Here is a 7,539-nt window from a genome sequence, read left to right as displayed (position 1 = left end):
AACCATGGAAGGTAGGTGCAAAGATAAGCTGCTGCAAGTGGTTTCTGCACGACTTACCATGGGGGCAACAATACGACTATTGACTCATGTCAATAGGCATGAAATACAGCTCAGTTCTTTCTATAACTCCCATTGCTACCCAGAACTGGTAAGTGGATGTCAAAGGACTGACACTTTACTGATAGGTGTAGATATGCCATAAATGTCACCAAATGAGTAAATAACACAGGATAACCGAATTACAAAAATCTAACATACCTTTATTAGAATAAATCTTATATATATATATATTGTAGTATACAGTAGATTGCACAATTATCACTGTTACACCACAATTAATAAGAGCTTGTTGACAAAAATCCTGATCCACCCAGATAGAAATGCTGGATTGCTGCAAAACTTGGCATATGGTTAAATTTCAAATACATATACAATTACTATTGTAGTCTGATTGGAGATTGGGTCTTGCCACTAGAGGATGCAAAAAAGACTCATAAGACTCAGCCGACACTTTTTGGTAGTACACGTCTTGGTGAGAGATCATTGACTGCTAGACATGCTTGTATGATGCACTTAAAGACATTTTGCCCATTTGACAGACTTTGAAAAAGTGGGACATCATTTGATTGAAAAAGTGGGTTGGTCATTTTGATGAATTGCCACTTTCATCTAGCTATTAGGAGGTGTTGAAAGCAGTGGTTACGTGGGGGCCCTCACACTGGCAAACAGACTCCTGGCGGCCCATCATTAGTATCACTAGTAGAGAAGGTCATTTGTTCACAAGCATTCACGGATCCCACAATTTCCTTGTCCACCATCTAGATACGGATGACACCTTCATTACACAATCATGCCTCTGCTCAGATCATTTCCAGGTACTTAGGACCACTATGGACTGGAACCCAGAATCTGTTTGAGATCCAGTGACAATCATGGTCAAGTATGGAGGCAACATGCTGAGCGTTTCAATCCTGCCTTTGCTGTGGATAAACCAACTGTCCCAACTGCTGGTGTGATGATCTGGGGAGAACTACAACAGTTGGCCACCCCTACTAGTGATACACAGGATGATAACATCTCATCTTGTATCTAGATTAGGGCACTAGAGTCTCCTTTCAATTCTAAGTTTTCCCTAATGAACTTATCCTTTTATTGTAGTACTGTAATCCCTTACATACATCCAGGGCCGCCGATAGGCCAGTACTACTGGTACTGGCGTCAGGGGCCTGGCAAAATTGAAAAATGGAGGGGGCCCGGTTTTGGCCCGCCACCGTGTGCCGGCCCCCTTGTGCCCGCAGCAGTCATTCAGGGCCGGCGTTAGCGCAGGGCATAGTCGGGCAAGTGCCGGGGTCCACAGAGCCTCTGGGGGCCCCCCGGCACTTGCCCGCCCCAGCACTTGCCGGTCCCGATTTCAGCTCATCGGCGTCCGTCGGACGCCGATGAGCTGAATACATACGCGATTAAAGCAGGAGCTGTGACAGCTCAGCTCCTGCTTTAAACGCTGCTTCCCGGCTTCGGCGTGTGTAGGCGCGATGACGTCATCACATCGCGCCTACAATTATGTCAGTGGAGTGAGCAGAGAGAGGAGTGTCGGGGGAGCGATGGAAGAGGTAAGTGTAAGTGTTTGTTTTGTGTTTAACATTAAGATGGAACATAATGAAGGGGCCCATGAAACTGGGGGGCAAATGAAGGGGAGGGGGGAACGGCATGACACTGTGGAAGATGAAGGGGGTGGAGAGAGAATGGCATGACACTGGGGCAGATGAAGGGGATGGGGAGAGAACGGCATGACACTGGGGCAGATGAAGGGGGGGGAGAATAGCATGACACTGGGGCAGATGAAGGGGGGAGAATGGCATGACACTGGGGCAGATGAAGGGGGTGGGGAGAGAACGGCATGACACTGGGGCAGATGAAGAGGGGAACGGCATGACACTGGGGCAGATGAAGGGGGGAATGGCACGACACTGGGGCAGATGAAGGGGGGGAACGGCATGACATTGGGGCAGATGAAGGGGGGGAAATGGCATGACACTGGGGCAGAATGGCATGACACTGAGGAAGATGAAGGGGGAAGAATGGCATGACACTGGGGCAGATGAGGGGGGGAACGGCATGACAATAGGGCAGAGACGGAGGGACATGAAGCTGTGTGCAGTTGAAAGGGGGAGAACAGCATGAAACTGGGGACAGAGATGGAGGGGGGGACATGAAACTGGGGGCGGAGGAAGGGTGTATATGAAACTGAGGGAGAGATGGAGGGGAGGCATATAATTTACGGGTGACTGTAGGAGAATTATACTGTGTGGGAGCACATGAAAAATGAATGAGAATGGGCGGAGTCAACAGAAAAGCAGGCGGGGTTAAATTTTGTTGAGGCGCGCAGGGCGCGCCGCACATTTTCTCCCCCTTTCTCCTCTTCAAAAGTTGGGAGGTAATACATAATTGGTATGTCACAAAATAAAGTAGTTTGAAAATGGTGGTGGTGGGGGGGGGACACTTGGGCTGTATGGGGCCCCAAAATTCCTGATGGCGGCCCTGCATACATCATCATTACATTCACACATTTGACAATAATTTCTAGGATTCTACTTCTTCTACTAATACTTGTTCACCTTTCTAGAGCTGTCTTAAGGTCCCACCACACTGGGTTGAGGCCTGGATTTTGACTAGACCATTGCCTAGATTCTATTCTTTTTCAACTACTCTGTTGTAGATTTGCTGGTTGCTTAAGATCATTGTCCTATTACATGACCCAGGTTCGGCCAAGCTTTAGCTTATAACTACATGGCCACACATTTGGCTCTAGAACACTTTGGTATATAGAAGAATTCATATTCGACTCCTCTAGCACTGAGGCCCACTCGCAGGCAGACGCAGGCAGACCTGTGGCCATAGAGGATACCGGGGAAGTAGACAGACCAACACAGTGGTAAGAAAGAAAGTTGAGTAGAAGTGTTTCATTTTTTGAAGGGGGAGGGGGAATAAGCAACCACTCCCCCCCCCCCCACCAGCCTGATATTTTGCTCTAGAAGTGAAGAGAACTCATAGAAAAATAATGATTTGGTGGGTGGATATTAAAAATCTTGTGTTTGTAGTCCTGGTATGGAAACCATAGAATTAAAAGAAAGTGGACTATGTTTTTCTCATAACTGTATCACTTTGACATCTTAGGATGTATTTTCCTTTTAATTTGAGTCTATTCTTAATCTTTTACATACGGACTTGTGAAAGTTTTACTATGTAAGCATTTTTCCTATCTTTAATAATGTTCCACAGCTCAGCGGGCTGACTGACATCTCCATTTATCAAGATCTGGGTGCTTATATCTAAGTCTTCATGTCCTACTGGGAGCTTTACCCTGCACAGGAGACAAAGGTGCAAATGCATAGACGAAACCTGAAATTATAATGTATATACCCAAATATAGTGAAGAGAAACCTTACTCTTGTACGACTTGCTGTGTTAGGGATTTCTGCCCAGTGTTGTACGTCTCTGGGTCATGACTACAAAATCATTGCGTTATACTGCAAATTCTAGGGTTCAGATACTAGTAACTATTCTTTACGGTGGATACAGATCGCCCAGTCAGAGGATACATCCAGCAGAAGGGAGTGACATATGAGGGACCATTGTCTGGCTGCTCACACATGACTTTCTACTAGACTGGAATCCAAGAAGATAAGTCTCAATGTATGCATATGGAGAAGGACAGAAAGGAATGGACAATATACTGGGGAGTGATGCTTTGCTAATGTGGGAAATAGATATGTTGCAAAAGAGAGTAGACAAAGATGTCCATGCAGAAAAATATAAAGCCAGAGAGAGCCTTTGTGATGGTCTAGACAACATAGACAAAAATTACAGTAAGGATAGACATAGATTCAAAGTCATTTGATATAAGTAATTGTTGTCTATTGTGTCTTTGGCTACAGTTGATCAGTACTGTCTTTGGTCTGCAGTGTGTTGATACCCCGCAGGCATATACACTTCTATGACTCCAACATGGCCACTTTGTGGTGGTAGTATTTGTTACATTATGGCTGTATTATTTGATCACTCTATGGTGATCATTGTACGTATAGCTTTGTTGTTTGATCACTTTGTGGTGGATTTACTCATGGTATGGCAGTATATTTAGAAACAATATGGTTGTATTAATTAGTCATGACATTGTCATATTATTCCGTCATTAGAAGTTCATGTCATTTGGTCACTGTATGGCAGTTGTATTCAGTTCATTTTGTCACTATTTATTGGGTTAACATATGGTAGTTTTATTCAGTTTATAGTGATATTATTTGATAACTGTATGACGGTATTATTTGGATGTACTGTAATAACTAAAAAATTGTATTATTATTAGAGATGAGCGAACAGTGTTCTATCGAACTCATGTTCGATCGGATATTAGGCTGTTCGGCATGTTCGAATCGAACACCGCGTGGTAAAGTGCGCCATTACTCGATTCCCCTCCCACCTTCCCTGGCGCCTTTTTTGCTCCAATAACAGCGCAGGGTAGGTGGGACAGGAACTACGACACCGGTGACGTTGAGAAAAGTAGGCAAAACCCATTGGCTGCCGAAAACATGTGACCTCTAATTTAAAAGAACAGCGCCGCCCAGGTTCGCGTCATTCTGAGCTTGCAATTCACCGAGGACGGAGGTTTCCGTCCAGCTAGCTAGGGCTTAGATTCTGGGTAGGCAGGGACAGGCTAGGATAGGAAGGAGAAGACAACCAACAGCTCTTGTAAGAGCTAAATTCCAGGGAGAAGCTTGTCAGTGTAACGTGGCACTGACAGGCTCAATCGCCGCAACCCAGCTTTCCCAGGATCCTGAATGGAATACACTGTCAGTGTATTCCCGTATACCCGATATATACCCCCGATACCCGTTCCAACGGTGTGCCTCCCCACCTTCACCCCAGAAATACCCTGCAAGTCCCCTAGCAATAGAATTGGGGCTATATACACCCACAATTTTTACTACTGGTATACAGTGCCATTGTCTGACTGGGAATTCAAAGAATATATTGGGGTTATAAATACCCTCATTTCTTGCTACTGCCATATAGTGCCAGTTTCTGACTGGTAATTCAAAGAATATATTGGGGTTACGTGCACCCACAATTTTTACTACTGGTATACAGTGCCATTGTCTGACTGGGAATTCAAAGAATATATTGGGAATACAAATACCCTCATTTCTTGCTACTGCCATATAGTGCCAGTTTCTGACTGGTAATTCAAAGAATATATTGGGGTTACGTGCACCCACAATTTTTACTACTGGTATACAGTGCCATTGTCTGACTGGGAATTCAAAGAATATATTGGGAATACAAATACCCTCATTTCTTGCTACTGCCATATAGTGCCAGTTTCTGACTGGTAATTCAAAGAATATATTGGGGTTACGTGCACCCACAATTTTTACTACTGGTATACAGTGCCATTGTCTGACTGGGAATTCAAAGAATATATTGGGGTTATAAATACCCTCATTTCTTGCTACTGCCATATAGTGCCAGTTTCTGACTGGTAATTCAAAGAATATATTGGGGTTACGTGCACCCACAATTTTTACTACTGGTATACAGTGCCATTGTCTGACTGGGAATTCAAAGAATATATTGGGAATACAAATACCCTCATTTCTTGCTACTGCCATATAGTGCCAGTTTCTGACTGGTAATTCAAAGAATATATTGGGGTTACGTGCACCCACAATTTTTACTACTGGTATACAGTGCCATTGTCTGACTGGGAATTCAAAGAATATATTGGGGTTATAAATACCCTCATTTCTTGCTACTGCCATATAGTGCCAGTTTCTGACTGGTAATTCAAAGAATATATTGGGGTTACGTGCACCCACAATTTTTACTACTGGTATACAGTGCCATTGTCTGACTGGGAATTCAAAGAATATATTGGGAATACAAATACCCTCATTTCTTGCTACTGCCATATAGTGCCAGTTTCTGACTGGTAATTCAAAGAATATATTGGGGTTACGTGCACCCACAATTTTTACTACTGGTATACAGTGCCATTGTCTGACTGGGAATTCAAAGAATATATTGGGAATACAAATACCCTCATTTCTTGCTACTGCCATATAGTGCCAGTTTCTGACTGGTAATTCAAAGAATATATTGGGGTTACGTGCACCCACAATTTTTACTACTGGTATACAGTGCCATTGTCTGACTGGGAATTCAAAGAATATATTGGGGTTATAAATACCCTCATTTCTTGCTACTGCCATATAGTGCCAGTTTCTGACTGGTAATTCAAAGAATATATTGGGGTTACGTGCACCCACAATTTTTACTACTGGTATACAGTGCCATTGTCTGACTGGGAATTCAAAGAATATATTGGGAATACAAATACCCTCATTTCTTGCTACTGCCATATAGTGCCAGTTTCTGACTGGTAATTCAAAGAATATATTGGGGTTACGTGCACCCACAATTTTTACTACTGGTATACAGTGCCATTGTCTGACTGGGAATTCAAAGAATATATTGGGAATACAAATACCCTCATTTCTTGCTACTGCCATATAGTGCCAGTTTCTGACTGGTAATTCAAAGAATATATTGGGGTTACGTGCACCCACAATTTTTACTACTGGTATACAGTGCCATTGTCTGACTGGGAATTCAAAGAATATATTGGGGTTATAAATACCCTCATTTCTTGCTACTGCCATATAGTGCCAGTTTCTGACTGGTAATTCAAAGAATATATTGGGGTTACGTGCACCCACAATTTTTACTACTGGTATACAGTGCCATTGTCTGACTGGGAATTCAAAGAATATATTGGGAATACAAATACCCTCATTTCTTGCTACTGCCATATAGTGCCAGTTTCTGACTGGTAATTCAAAGAATATATTGGGGTTACGTGCACCCACAATTTTTACTACTGGTATACAGTGCCATTGTCTGACTGGGAATTCAAAGAATATATTGGGAATACAAATACCCTCATTTCTTGCTACTGCCATATAGTGCCAGTTTCTGACTGGTAATTCAAAGAATATATTGGGGTTACGTGCACCCACAATTTTTACTACTGGTATACAGTGCCATTGTCTGACTGGGAATTCAAAGAATATATTGGGAATACAAATACCCTCATTTCTTGCTACTGCCATATAGTGCCAGTTTCTGACTGGTAATTCAAAGAATATATTGGGGTTACGTGCACCCACAATTTTTACTACTGGTATACAGTGCCATTGTCTGACTGGGAATTCAAAGAATATATTGGGGTTATAAATACCCTCATTTCTTGCTACTGCCATATAGTGCCAGTTTCTGACTGGTAATTCAAAGAATATATTGGGGTTACGTGCACCCACAATTTTTACTACTGGTATACAGTGCCATTGTCTGACTGGGAATTCAAAGAATATATTGGGAATACAAATACCCTCATTTCTTGCTACTGCCATATAGTGCCAGTTTCTGACTGGTAATTCAAAGAATATATTGGGGTTACGTGCACCCACAATTTTTACTACT

This window comes from Leptodactylus fuscus, chromosome 4 (assembly GCF_031893055.1).
Source record: "Leptodactylus fuscus isolate aLepFus1 chromosome 4, aLepFus1.hap2, whole genome shotgun sequence".
NCBI lineage: Eukaryota > Metazoa > Chordata > Amphibia > Anura > Leptodactylidae > Leptodactylus > Leptodactylus fuscus.
Note: the sequence above shows the minus strand (reverse complement) of the source record.